The sequence below is a fragment of the Acomys russatus genome, chromosome 9 (genome assembly GCF_903995435.1).
Source record: "Acomys russatus chromosome 9, mAcoRus1.1, whole genome shotgun sequence".
NCBI classification, from domain to species: Eukaryota; Metazoa; Chordata; class Mammalia; order Rodentia; family Muridae; genus Acomys; species Acomys russatus.
Window position 1 is genome coordinate 54799538 of NC_067145.1, and position 14164 is coordinate 54813701.

At 41.6% G+C, this 14164-nt stretch overlaps 1 protein-coding gene across 1 annotated transcript in view; it reads right to left on the minus strand.

Moving 5' to 3' along the window:
• Celf2 (CUGBP Elav-like family member 2) overlaps nucleotides 1–14164 on the minus strand; it is an 833341-nt gene that overhangs the window by 560180 nt on the left and 258997 nt on the right. The gene's annotated exons all lie outside the window — the stretch shown is intronic.

A 14164-nucleotide genomic window follows, 5' to 3' on the forward strand; every position in this document is an offset into this window, starting at 1 on the left:
AAAAAATTAACAACACAATGGTTTCAGTTCTCACCTTTGACCATGTAGGTAGGTCCTGGGGATCAGACAAACTCATGTCATCAGGCTTGGGTGCAAGCACCTTTAGGTGCTAAACCATCTCGTTGGCCCTCATGCTATATTCTATGAAAGAAAGTCACTGTACACTTTCATATTTAAGGACAAGGTCCAATTTTAATAGCTTCAGACATACTATTGTGTTACATCCTATTTAACCAAGTTTTGTTTGGGTAGACATTAAGGCAATTGGAGTTTTTGGTTGCCACCAAGGACTTTCCTGTTCACTGTGACCCTATCACTGTGACCATTTGTTCATGTGTCACTCACTGGTTATATCTTTAGGATAAAAAAGCAACAGTGAAATTTCTGGATCAAAGCATGTGCAGAGCAAGGTGCTGGGTGCACTGTGCCCAGTAGGATGTGACAAATCTGCATGCTGATGCAAAGCCCCACGCCCCTACTCCAGCAGGCACTACAAGAACACGTTACTTCTTTGTGGCCCCTGTGAGTGGCTGGAGTAAGCCAGGGTGACATGAGACAATGCTGGAGTAGTGAACACAGACCAGCTATGCAGAGAGGTTGCTTTTTATTCCCAGTGTCTTATGAGGCCACGGGAAGCTCATTAGCACAGGAGAAAACTCATGTACTTTATGTGATTTGCGCTGTGCCTTCACTTCTTAAAGGGCTCCTACAGATTACAGTTGGGTGTTGCTTTCTGACCTTGGTTAAGAGGTCATCTGAGCAAAGAGACAATAAGACAGATGGCATGCCATGCTTTCTTAATGCCGATCTAGCTTGCCACCCAATAGGGAAACTCAGAAGGTGGGGACGGAATGAGGAGAGGGAGTGTCATATGATTTTCAGATGGAAGGGGTTGGGTAGTTGGGTACAATAGGGCAGAAAAGGGGGCAGATCCCCTTGCTGCCATAGACTTTCCAATTGACCCTGATAAGAAATTCAGCCTTGCTTACTGTACACAGCACACTGTTGGGTGCAGAGTAATGGCTGGATAAACCTGCTGAGACTAGCAGGCAGTGTTCTGCTAGTTTTGATTCCTGGCAGAAGATACAATATGCAGAAAAAGGGAAACACTGGTGGCATAGGAGAGAGTAGTTCAGAGTAATGGCTGTAATGGCATCTGTGAGAGCCTAGGTCCATCTTTCAGTGTGACTTACTAATTCTTCACGCAGCATACTTATCATGTTTGGGATGACAACAGGATGATAAAAAGTACCAGAGGCTCCTAAATCTCCATAGCTTTTCAAAAAGGAGGATTAAAGAGACTTATAGAGCTGCTGCATGAGCCATTACACAGACTCATCAGATAACTTTCTAACCATGTGGGGAATAGAGGGACCAATAGGAACATTAATGTAAAAGGTACCAAGACTTCTTTGTGCATTTTTTCTCTAAATGGTCTTGTCATTGATTTGGACATATAAGTATCATGACTCTTTAAATGTCTCAGGAACAGCCAGATGGTCCATCCATCATAGAGCCTACTGAGATTTAGAATTAATCTTTAATTACTTATTCATAATTTATAATTACACAGATAGGGCTAGCTCATCCCCCTTGCGTCATATTCTCTGTGGGATCAAGTTGGGCCATCTGAAAGGCACAGTGACCCTTTCATTCCCTGGAGTACTGGATGCTTTGCCTGCCAGGGTACCATGCCTTGTGAGCCAATCATAAATCATTGCTATGAAATCTCTTAAATAGGATGGCATTGGCATTTACACTGTTCAGTTACTATTAAAGCACCTTAGTCTATGAACCCTACAGAACTGGTAGTCTACACATATTTGGCTACTGTGAATTCTGAAAACACTGGCCCCAGAGTTTCTTCCTTTTGCTCTCCCCCTCTCCTATCACATAGGTATAATATTGTGAACCAAACAACATAAAGAAGCAAAAATGAAAAAAGTACTTGCATATATCTTTTAGATTTTTATTATTAACTGGTAATTGTAGAGTGTTTTATAGCTGTGAGCCTATGGATATCCATCACCTTGTACTGTGATCTGCTTGATGAAATCATCAGTGTGAAACAGGAAATAAAAGGGGGGAGGGAAGAAAGAAGAAGAAAAGAAAACCAAGTTTAAGAAGCACAAACGAGGGGCAGAGAGACAGCTCTGTTGCTAAAAGAGCTTGGTGACCAGACTGGATCACTGGAATTTATGCATCTGTAATCCCAGAATTCCCACTGAGAGATGGGGAATAGAGACAGGAGAGTCAGGCTAAAGCTTACAGACCAGATAGCCTGGTGTACTCAGGCAAGCAGACCCAGACAGACCCTATTTCAATGAAATGGGAGGCATGAACCTTCTCAAAATTGCCATCTAGCCTCCATATGTGTGCTGTAGTATATACCCACCTGCACTAACACATACACCATATACATGCATATGTGCACATACATGTACATGCATCCACATACTACTAATAAAATAATCTTAAAAGAAATAAAGCATTATTTCATTTAGAAAGACTACCATTTTCCTAACACCCATTAAAAAGCCAGAAGGATTTAATAAGCATATATATATATATATATATATATATACCCAAAGAGGTAAAAATGAAGACCTGCTAGTATATTAGACTAAAGATATTTTTAGGGGTTTTCATCTTGACTTGGCTACCCAGAAAGAGCTTAGAACAAAGAATGAAAGCTAGATGGGAAGTTGACAGAGGGTTTAGCATGAGACTGATGCTTAGGAAAGTCTAGTCTGGTTTTCTTATTTTAAACAGGAGAAACATCAGGTCCGCTGGGGTTTGAGTTCTTGCTCAGATCCACACGTCTTGCTAGCAGCAGGCGAGTTAGGCAGGCGTTTTCCGGCTCCATGTTGAGTGTGCACTGAGCACCGCTGCATTTCACGCGCCCAGGATGTAGTGCAAATAAAGTTTGCTTTGAGATTGACATTCAGGCTGCCAGACATGCTGCTTCCATAAGAGACGCTGAGCAGACAGAGCACCATTAAACTCCTGCCAGGGAAAGGTGGGTGGTGGCTCTCGGTGTATAGAACCGTCTGTGGTGGTGATGGTCACTTATTGTCACTATAGCAGCACGGACAGGGACTAATGAGCCAACGCTGCCATAGGAGAGAACTCAGTCAAGTATAAGACACAACTTACTAAAAATCACAGTTATTAAACAGTGACATCACGGGGGCAGTTTGAGAACAGTATAAAATAGAATAGACACTTGTCAGCTTTCAACTTCTATACATTGTTATTTTTGTTTTAGACGAGGGCCTGTTTCAACCTACTAATTTCATGGTCTCAAATCCAAAGTTCTCTCTCTCTCTCTCTTTAATATAAATTATATCATTCTTGTCCCAATATGCTAAAATGACTCAAAACTTAATTTAGCTGTGTGCTTCTGTTGAAATATTTTTTTTATAACACACTGCTCCTGGAAATAGCCTGTAAAATGACATGTAGGATTTTTACAAGTTAACTATAAAGTAAAAGTTTGAATTCAGCTTTTATATTTTCTTCCTGAATTCTCATTACAATATTGAAGGGATGTACCCATGGGAATCCTTTTGCTCTTGGTGTTACCAATAATCTGTAATAATTTCTAAGGGTTGAATTTCCATTGTGTGCAAAATGTTTTATACTTAAAAATTCACACAATTTTCTCAGACAACTTTATTGCATATGTGTTTAAAATAAAATAAAATAAAATAACATGGGAGACAAAGCAAGTCTCCCAAAGTCCCATCTGAATAATTTCCTAGATGGGACCGAGAGTCAGGGTTAGCTCCAGTGTGAGGCAAGTGGAGTCTGAACTTTCAGAAAGACCCTTCAAACACACATGGACCCTACAGTTGCTCTCAACACTTTACAGAGAGCGACACAGGCTGTCTCGGTACCAAGAAGTCTACCAAGAGCCTTTATTCCTCAGGCATGTCTCAGGCAAACTGGGACACCAATATACACCTTCTATAAAGGTTATGAGTTCTTAAAAGGATAAAAAGGGAACTAGAGATGTAGCTCAGTTGGTAGGATGTGCACCTGATGCAGTTGAAACCCCAAATCCCATCTCTAACTGCATATACATTCACCATGGTGGCACATGACTGACACCTTGGCACCATGGAGGCAGGAAAATCAGTAGTTCAAGGTCACTTTCCACTAAAGAGTGAGTTTGAGACCAGCCTAGAATATATGACATGCTGTTTCAAAAACAAATTAAGCTATTAGAACCACAGATAAAGGTTGCTACCTTTCTCCCTCGCATGTCCCTTCCTTTCGTCTTCCTCTCTTTGTGGTTGCTGGGGTAGCCTTCATGCAGCCTTGGGCTGTAGCTTAGGGAAGCCTGAGCTGTGAGTAATAGCAAACACTTGTGTGGTCAACAGTTCTTTCAGGCAACTGTGGAGTAGTGCTTGCTATCTTGCCTTAGGGTAACTTCCAGAACTGTCCCTATGCTCATCTGGTAAGCTCACATGGCACTGTGAAATTAGAAGGCCAGAAGTTCAATAAGAACACAAGTCTGTTCTGGAACAGACTGACAGAGAAGAGAGTGGCAACACGGAGAAAGCAGGGTGTGAAGTGAACGGGACGAGAAACACGCTGTAGATCCAATGCGAAAGCACTGGCTCCACCCATGATATTTGTGCCACTGTTGCAGCACCAACAGACCAGTGTTAAAAGGCTGAATCTTACAGAGCACATAGGAAAGAAAGTTGAAGGGGCTTTCTTAATGTGACAGTAATCTTAGGCATGTCTGTGCAATTAATGTCAACTGCGACTTTAGAACTCATACCAATAACTACAATAATAAACAATAACCAAGAGTTTCTGGTCAAATATGAGAGTCCAAATTCCTTTCATTTTTCTATATTAAAACACACACACACACACACACACACACACACACACACACACACACACGAAGGTTGATATATCTAGTGGTTAATGACAATGAAGCAGAAAATTCATAAAGCAAAGCAAAAAACCAAGTAAGCATATCAGGAAATAAATCCAAGACATGATGAAAAGGGTGTCACTGAGATTTGCTGGACACTTAATAATAAATATGTGCATACTACTTTTAAAATTTCTTTAGGCTTTTCAATAAAATAATATCTGTAATGACCTGTGACTTCCCATTTTAAGTATATATTTACTTTCAACCTTATTTTCTTTTGAAACTTCCGCATTATTCTCCAAGGACAGCTACCCAATTTGTGTGGTAGGTCTGACAAAATGTAGTGCCATCCTTAACTGTCTTTACCTCCCTGGGGAAACATTTCACTTTTTTGCATGCTCAGAGTTTGTTTCTTTCACAACCGGGCTTGGAACATTTCTCTTCTTGACCAGTAGAAAGAGGGGGCAGTTTGAAGGAAACACGAGTAAATTATGGACTTGATTATGGATCTGCTAAGTACAGATCCAAACAAGGATTGGTTGGAATCTGGAATGTTGACCATGGGCTGTAGTTGAAATATTTATTATGTTGCCAGCGACACTTTTTCTTTCCTTCTCTCTTGCTTTTCTCTTTCTTTTTCTTTCTTTCTTTCTTTCTTTCTTTCTTTCTTTCTTTCTTTCTTTCTTTCTTTCCTTCCCTCCTCCTTTTTTTGGAGGCCATGACACCTTTACCTGGTGGAACCTGGCTGGCACTGGCAAAGACATCGCTAGAGGCAGACCCCAGCTCACTCTTCTGCTTCCATAAAGTCTACTGTGCCTTCCCTACCATGATAAACTGAAACCCCCTGGAATGATGAGACAAAATAAGCCTTTCTTCCCCTAAGTGCTGTCATCTTTCAGGGCCCAGGCTAGACTAGACTACAGAAGGGCAGATAGAACATGGGTGCTGACACTTGCTCTAGACTCTCTTCTTCCCTATGAGGAATTTTTCCTATATTAATTGATTAAATGAGTAGATTATACATTGATATTAAATTTAAAATAATTTAAAAATATTCTATAGTCATCTCCAGGAGATGTATTCTTTGTTTTTTGATGGTTCTTTCCTTCTTAACTCTGTAGTAATGTTCATAATACCTTTTTCTTCAAGAGCCTGGGGAGATAGCTTAGACAGTACAGTGGATGCTAAGCAAGCACAAAGACCCCATCTTAACACTTAGCATACATGTAAAATGTCAGGTGGTGGCTTATGCTCGCAGTCCCAACACGGTGGAGGTGGAGCCTGGAGAATCCCTGAGGCTGGCTGCCTAACCACTCTAGCCCGCTTGGTGCCAGTAACAGACCTTGTCTCAAAACTATAAAATCACAAGGCAGATGGCTCCTGAGGAATGGCACCTGCGTTGACCTCTGATCTCTACATACATACATACATACATACATACATACATACATACATACACACACACACACACACACACGTACAATTACACATAACATGCACACAAAAAACACACAAAAGAAACTATTTCTGTTGATTCAGTATTCTGAGGGGTCCCCTTTCTTAGTGATTTTCTTTTTGGAAATCTTATTTTGACAAGTGAGCACACTCAAATATGGATGAACCACATTTTGTGTCTTATTTTACATTTCACACTGCATTTAAAAATATATCTCCATATTTCCATAACAGATGCTGGAGAAGTTTTCCATCCACAACTTTCAGAAGAGAATGTCATTTAATTTAGATCCTCATTTCGTCCCACTTTATGCAATGATGCCACTTCTTTCTGTTAATTATGTTATTTGCAATATAACGGAGCCATCACTTCAATAATATTAGTCCCGGACATTCAAGACACTGCTGCTCTACCTGGAAGACCACCACAATACAGTTCCTCATGCCAACTTCTGTTTCTCTATTGGTTAGATGGAGAATGGATATAGTGACTCAGGGAGGGACTGAGCACCAATGCACCCACACATCGTTTTCCTCAGAGTCGTCTTTGCTTCTTTAGTACCTGAACCCATGTTGGAAAGAGTTTTTCTGCTTTCGGCAAAGACTCAATTGTGGATAACACCATATTTAATGGTTAACTAACATGCTTTTTGGGGAAAACGATTATGGTAACTGCAAAACTGTCTACCACATGGGAATTTAGTTGGCCAAACTTTGTTTCTGGGAAACGTCCATTGTCCTCTGTTTTTGTCTATCATGTCATTTAGAATCATCTCAGGAGTTTAGGCAAACAGATTTTTTTCTTCACTTGTGCTTTATCGCCACAGGTTGGTAGCAGTTTTCATTGAAACTCTGACTGACAGCAGCTGGCATGAATGCTGAGAAGGTGAACTTGCTCTGTTGGGCCTCACACTAGAAGCAAAATGGTCTAGCCTAGCCTAGGGGTGACTTCATTGTATCCCTTCCAAGCACAGAAGGCAGAAGGTCCACTCTTGGGGCTCCATGTTGCCGTGTAAGGAGTGAAATGCATCCCATCCTTGCACATGGAGACATAGAATCAAGTTTCAGACCAGGGTGACCGGACTTCATATGGCAAGTATTTTACCTTTCCTTCATTCACCTGCAGAGTAAGTTTGGTGGCAAGATCAATTCTTGGTACTCAGGACTGTCAACGCTATTGGAGGAAAACTAAGGTGCTGTAGATGCTGTTAGAAACAGCTCTCCCTTTCCCTCTCACCTTCCCTTTTCCCAACAGGGTCCCACACTCTAGCCCAAGCCAGCCTGGAATTCACTATATAGCCCAAGCTGACCTTAAACTGACAACAGTCCTCCTGCCTCAGCCTTCCTGGTGCTGGTGATCCACCAGTGAGAGGCACCACAATATTGAAATTCAATTGATATTGAAACCTTACTGATACTGAAATTTGCCAGGATCTCTGAAATCTCAGTATGTTGCCATCTTCTCTCTTAGTATATAGATGATGCTAACGATCTTAAAATGCAATACTTTTCTATAGAACCACTTGTTCTTGAAATTCCCTAGGGATAGCTAAGCCCATGGAGAGAGAGTATCAGAGATTAATCTTGATTTATTTTCTGTTCAATGACAGATACAGTTTTTACTGTAAGAACAATAAACTGGTCATCAACAACTATGTTATTTTTCATACTTAAGTCAGTTACATATTTCTATAATGTAACCATTACGAGGGACAATTAACAACAAGCAGAAGTGTAGCTTTGGCTTATTCCTCTCTGTGGACAGAAACTGATGATCAAGCCGAATCAACGAAACTCCAGGCGAGTAAGAATGAGGCTTTACCAATTTAAACCTAACCTATTATATCATTCAAATCACCAACAGATGATTATTTGATTGGCTGCACTTCTTTTATTATCATTAATCTGCTGCCTTCAGACTTGGAACAGTTAGGAAATGTTCTGTGTGTTTCTCTGCTAAACAAAGGGCACAGAGGTCTCTAAACATCTGGACAGAACACTGAATCTTCTTTTTCCCATGAAGACTGGTATTTTTTATCTGCTCTCCTCAGTTTGTCTGCGTGTTTTTTTTCCCTTGCAAATTGGTATTTAAACCTCAAAACCTTTAGCTAACTACATCTGTCATTGATATTTTATTGTTTAATTTTCATTTTATGGAGCCAAATTACACCTCTCCCACATACAGCAGGCACTTTACATGTCTAATTTGTCGACATGTTCTATAATGATAATTTCATTGATTTAGAAGGTGACATTATGAGCAACATATGTTCAGTTTAGCAGTAGACCTTGTTATTTCAATCAATTTTCCCCCTCCAGAACTCAACTATATTCCACATTTAGAGGCAGTGGAATTACTTAACCAGTTAATGCACAAGAGCCAGGGTTGGTGGTGGTGGGATGATTTGCTAGAAGAATAAATTGCCACTGCGTAGTTCACAGAGAGCTTATGTTATGACTCTCTACTCGAGGCAGGTGAAAACCAACAACTCCATAAAGGAATTTAGGAAAATAACAACTGACAAGGAACGGAGCCTTACCGAAGCCCTGTTTCTTCCACTCTCTCTCACACACAATTCAAACCAACTGCTCTGAAATATAACTCTCTCTCTCTCTCTCTCTCTCTCTCTCTCTCTCTCTCTCTCTCTCTCTCTCTCTCTCTCTCTGTGTGTGTGTGTGTGTGTGTGTGTGTGTGTGTGTGTGTGTGCATGTGGGCATGGGTGCATGTATTCATATGTGCATGAGCAAGCGAAGGTCAGACGTGGATCTCATGTGGAACCTACTCTATCACTCTGCCTTCTTCTCGGTCAGGGTCTCTCACTGAACCCCAAGGCAGGGATCATCACTTCTACTCCCAGTAGCATGGGGTTACAGGTGCACACAGGGACATGCTCAACTTTTTACATGAGTTCTAGGGATTTGAACTCCCATCTTCCTGGCTGTGCTGCAAGCACTCTTACCCACTGAGCTGTGTCTTCAGCTCCCCACAATATAACTTGTGAGAATAGAGTCTGTTGGCTTAAACCCCCACCAATGTAAAGACCAACAATCCAGAAAAGCCAAAGGCAGAAGAGAAAAATATCAGAAGAAAAGCCTCGATTTCTCAGTGACTCTAACTTCATGCATCTGCAAAATTTCCCTCCTTTTCTCTGCATGTGTCTGGCAAAGGAAGCTACTTCATCTGTTTCAAGATCCAGCCCAAAGGCTGGTCAAGCAGAGGCTGTTGCATCCCTTTCCGTCCACCGTACACCAGCGTTAGCCCTGACATCTCATCCTGACCTTAGCATGTTCCACTTCTCTCTTACTCTCCTGCGGGCCACTCGCAGCAGGAACATATTCATCTATGTGTCCACAGCAGCTTCCTGCCTGGCTTATTGTAGCACTCAATAAAAATGAATTGGATTAAATATAAAATATTTTCTGTGTGGCAAAGTTATGGTATGTCATAAAGAAGGCTTCAAGATGGCAGCCTGTTTTTCTTTATAAAGCAATCAAGGGCAGGCTTTCAGTGCCCTGGCTGATGATGATTTATCAAACCAGCCATGGGTTTAGTTCAATATCAATACCAGGTAGCCTGGTTTAGAAACAGTGTGGGAAATACAGGGAAGCGCTTGTGAGAGCTCTAATAAAGTTAGGGTTGGTAGCTGTGGGGAAAAAAAAAAAAGATGAGCAGTGTATAAAAGTGCAAACCAGCAGAGTAAGGTATTACAAGGTCCTCACATGTCCTGAAAAGAGTTTCTAGGCTCTGAGTCATGGTGGAGGCAGGCTCCCCATAGCCCCTGAGCCTGTGGGGCATCTACAATACAGTCACACTAGCAAACGAAGCACTGGCCTTTAATATACAGAATTAAAAATGGCTTTTAGAGAAAGAAGCCCAAGTTGTCCTGGACTCATGATTGTTTTTTTTGGTTGAAGCCTTTGTAGTGCTGATAGTGCCAGGCAGCGCCAAATCTTTTATTAATTTATCATTTAGTTATTTTATGTAGATGTTTGTAAACGTAGAAAACCAGGAGGAGATTCTCACATGATGCTATATTTGAAAGTAAATATTAATGCAAAAATTCTGAGCTCTAGTTTGTGACTAAAATATAATAGACACATTTCTTACTATATGTCCTGCTAAGTCCAAAAATGTCCTTGGGACATTATATATTATGCATATATATGTATTTCCATATTATATATATGCAACATGAAGGAACACTGGCTGTCTGGGTAGATATTTCAGATTCAACAAATAATAGGGCCATGGGTTATACTGAGCTTTCTTTTGGGTCTAAAAAACCTTCAATATGGGACTGTAAACACCAACAAAATCCAAAAAATTCAGAGACAGAAGACAACAATATCAAGAGCAAATCACTCTCCCTGTAGATAAAAGAAGAGGAGAGGGGCAAGCCAGCAAAGAGGAAAGTGTGAAGATAATCATCCTGAACAGCCTTCGAACGCCATGGACAAAGCTGCAGTCACCTTCTCAGCCCTGGGTACCACCCACCCATCCTTATGTCCTGAGGACTGGAGTGCGGAACATCATCTGAAGTGTGCAAGCGCATGCTAGGCACCCTAACTTCCCACCATCATCTCATGCCTTAGAACAGCTTACCAAGAGAGTCATGGTAGCATCTGCATGTGCTGCACAGAGAAAATGCTGCCTCGCATGGGCTGGGCTATAGACCCCAGTTAGGATGCTTCCATGTGGAAGAACTCCACAGTAGAAAATGGGTTCATCTGGGTGTTCAGTTCCAGCACACAGCTTTAATGCTCTGTGCGATGGGGACACTTGAGGTGGGGAAACATGCGAGTTGAGGCTTTCCTAGGTGGGCTAAGGATGGCTAGCTGTGGGTAAGCATTAGCCAAGGCAATAAATAAACACATCACATTCGTTCATCACCATCCGCACCCTGGCACTGCTACAGGCAATCAACTACCACGTTTCAGCCCAGGTGATAGGGTTGATCACTTGGATTCAGTGTGTTTATTACCCTGTCAAACTGGAAAAGGTCTCTACCCTCCTTTGATAAAAAGAATAGTCTCTCTAAACATAAGCATTTTCCAATATTGCTATCATTGCTATTATTTTGGATACTTTCAGCTAATTGGACTTGCTTTTCCATTCATATCCAGAAACAAAACCCATCGATTTGTCTGTAACACGGAAAGAAAGCTCCCCTTAGGGAAATTACAGTCAATAAGAGAGCATAAGAATTGGAATTCAGGTAAAAGCAAAAGTAAATTCAAGAATAAATCCACAGAAGTTAGTGTTGACATTGAACATGTTTTCAAAACAACATAAAAAGAGTTGAAGGCAGTTATAGGGCTCAGGATGAAATGTTTGAAGTTGAGCGGCTGTATTTTAAGTTTTAGGACCACACTTAAAGTCACACTCTGTTCATAGCTTTCAGGATGACAGTCAGATCTTCATCATTTACCAGTATATCTCAACAAGCACAATCCTTGAGTCAGTTACTTAAAGCTATAGCGAGCCATTTATGAAGGTTTTTTTTTTTTTTTTTTTTTTTTTTTTTTTTTTTTTAGGGCTGAGAAACATTTACAGGAGGCAAGAATTTGTGAGAAAGAGGTAAACGGTCAGTTTGGATGTGAAGTTCAGGCTAAATTCCAGATTCAAGGGATAACTTACCAAGCCCAAGAAATTAGGTGATGATATGACCTCACACTTTTGAAGCATAAAGGGCCCAGACCATCTGTGAAGCCTTCACACCCTCATTGAAAACCCTGGGTGACACAGCATTGAGTCCCCATCATTTGTATAGCTTAGGAGTCGAGGACCTGTGGTGAAAAACACATCCTGGCTATTTTCCAGAACTTGATTTTTACTTTGGCCTCAAAAGGAATGGGATTTTTAAAGGAAGCTATGGAATGAGGGCATTTAAATTGTCACAAGGTTCAAAATTTTTGTGGGTGGGTACAAAATGTACAGGGAGGAAAAAAAAAAAAAAAAAAAGAACAGAGATTGAGGGAACATGTAACCAATGCCTGGCCCAATCTGCAACCCACATCAAGGGAGCAGACCAACCCCTGACACTATCAATGACACTCTGCTATGCTTGCAGACGGGAGCCTAGCATAGCTGTCCTCTGAGAGGCTCCACCCAGCAATGGGTTGAAGGAGATGCTGAGACTCACAGCCAAATATTGGACAGTGCACAGGGAGTCAAGGGAAGGATAGAAGGACCTAGAGGGGACGGGACTTGACAAGAAGACCAACAGAGCCAACTAACCTTGGCCCAGGGGAGCTTGTGGAGACTGAATCACCAACCAAGGACCATGTATGAATTGGACCTAGGTCCACTACACATATATACCCAATGGGCAGCTCAGGCTTCATGTGGCTCCCCTAGTAAGGAGAACTGGGGCTGTCTCTGACGATTACTCTGCTGCCTGCTTTTTCATTACTTCCTCTGGGCTGGGCTGCCTTGCCAGGCCATAGGAGGAGAAGAGGACATGTTCAGTCCTGAAGTGACTTGGTGGGCTGGGCTGGGGTGGGGTGGTGGTGGTGTGGCTCCCCTTTTCTGAGGGGGTAGGGGAAAGGGAACAAGGGGAAGAAGGAGAAAGGAGAGGGAGGAGGGGGCTACGATTGGGATGTAAAGTGGATAAATAAATAAATTCATTAAAAAAACAGAAAAAAATTGTTACAAGTTTCAAAGATGGGCGTCTGAGGTCAATGAACCTGGGACATGCATCTGAGGAACTCAAATGGCCCCTTCTTGAACACATCTATCCTTTAATAGATGGAGATGACTAATTCTAGTCCTTTCAGATCAAATGCACTTAAAAACGACAAAACAAAACAACAATAACAAAAAACCCCCACTTAATCTTCCTGTCTTTACAATGATACTGAAAGTAACCATCTCACCCAAAGAAGAAGAATATTGCCAATCAGATGTGATTTCAAAATAAAATATATGGATGATTTCTAAAATTTCTTCACTGATTCTTCAATCTGTATTGCTGCTTTTAATGTTCATCTTCTCTGGAATTATCTCTCTTTCTCCCCAAAAGGCTCAGATGTATTCTGCACCTTATGTGTTTGGCCTTTTAGACATCACCAACTCATTTTTAAAATTAATTAATTAATTAATTTTTATTTTTTTCATTACCAACTCTTAACGCAGTAGTAGCACTATTTTTGTGTTTAAATAGTAGTGTGTATATGTAGAGGTGTGTGTGTGTGTGTGTGTGTGTGTGTGTGTGTATGTGTACATTCCTGTGTGTAAATGCACACAGTGTGACAGAGGACAACCTCAGGTGTTAGCCTTCACTTTCCAGCTTCTTTGAGATGGGCTCTCTATGTTGTTTTTCTGACACGTGTGGCAAGTTAGCAGGCACGCAGGATTCTCGGGAGTCTCCTGTATCCACGTCCCATCTCCTGGTAGGAAGAAGGCTTTAGTTCTGAGAATTTGAATTTAGGTTCTCACAATTGCAGAACTAATTATTTTACCCAGGGAGCCATGTCATCACCTGATAAATCCAATCACAGTTGATGAGTGTTTTGGTTGCTTCTTTTATTTTAGCTACTGTGAGATGCTCTGAGTTGCACAGAGGGGTGAGGGCATCACTTTGGCATAATGCCATTGCTTTCTTTGAATATATGCCTAATAGTGAGATTGCTGGCTACTATAGTTACTATAGTCGCCATAGTCTGCCTGTCTGCCTGCCTGCCTGTTTGTCTGTCTGTCTGCCTGCCTGCCTGCCTGCCTGCCTGCCTGCCTGCCTGCCTGCCTGCCTGCCTGCCTGCCTGCCTGCCTGCCTGCCTGTCTGCCTGCCTGCCTGCCTGCCTGCCTGCCTGCCT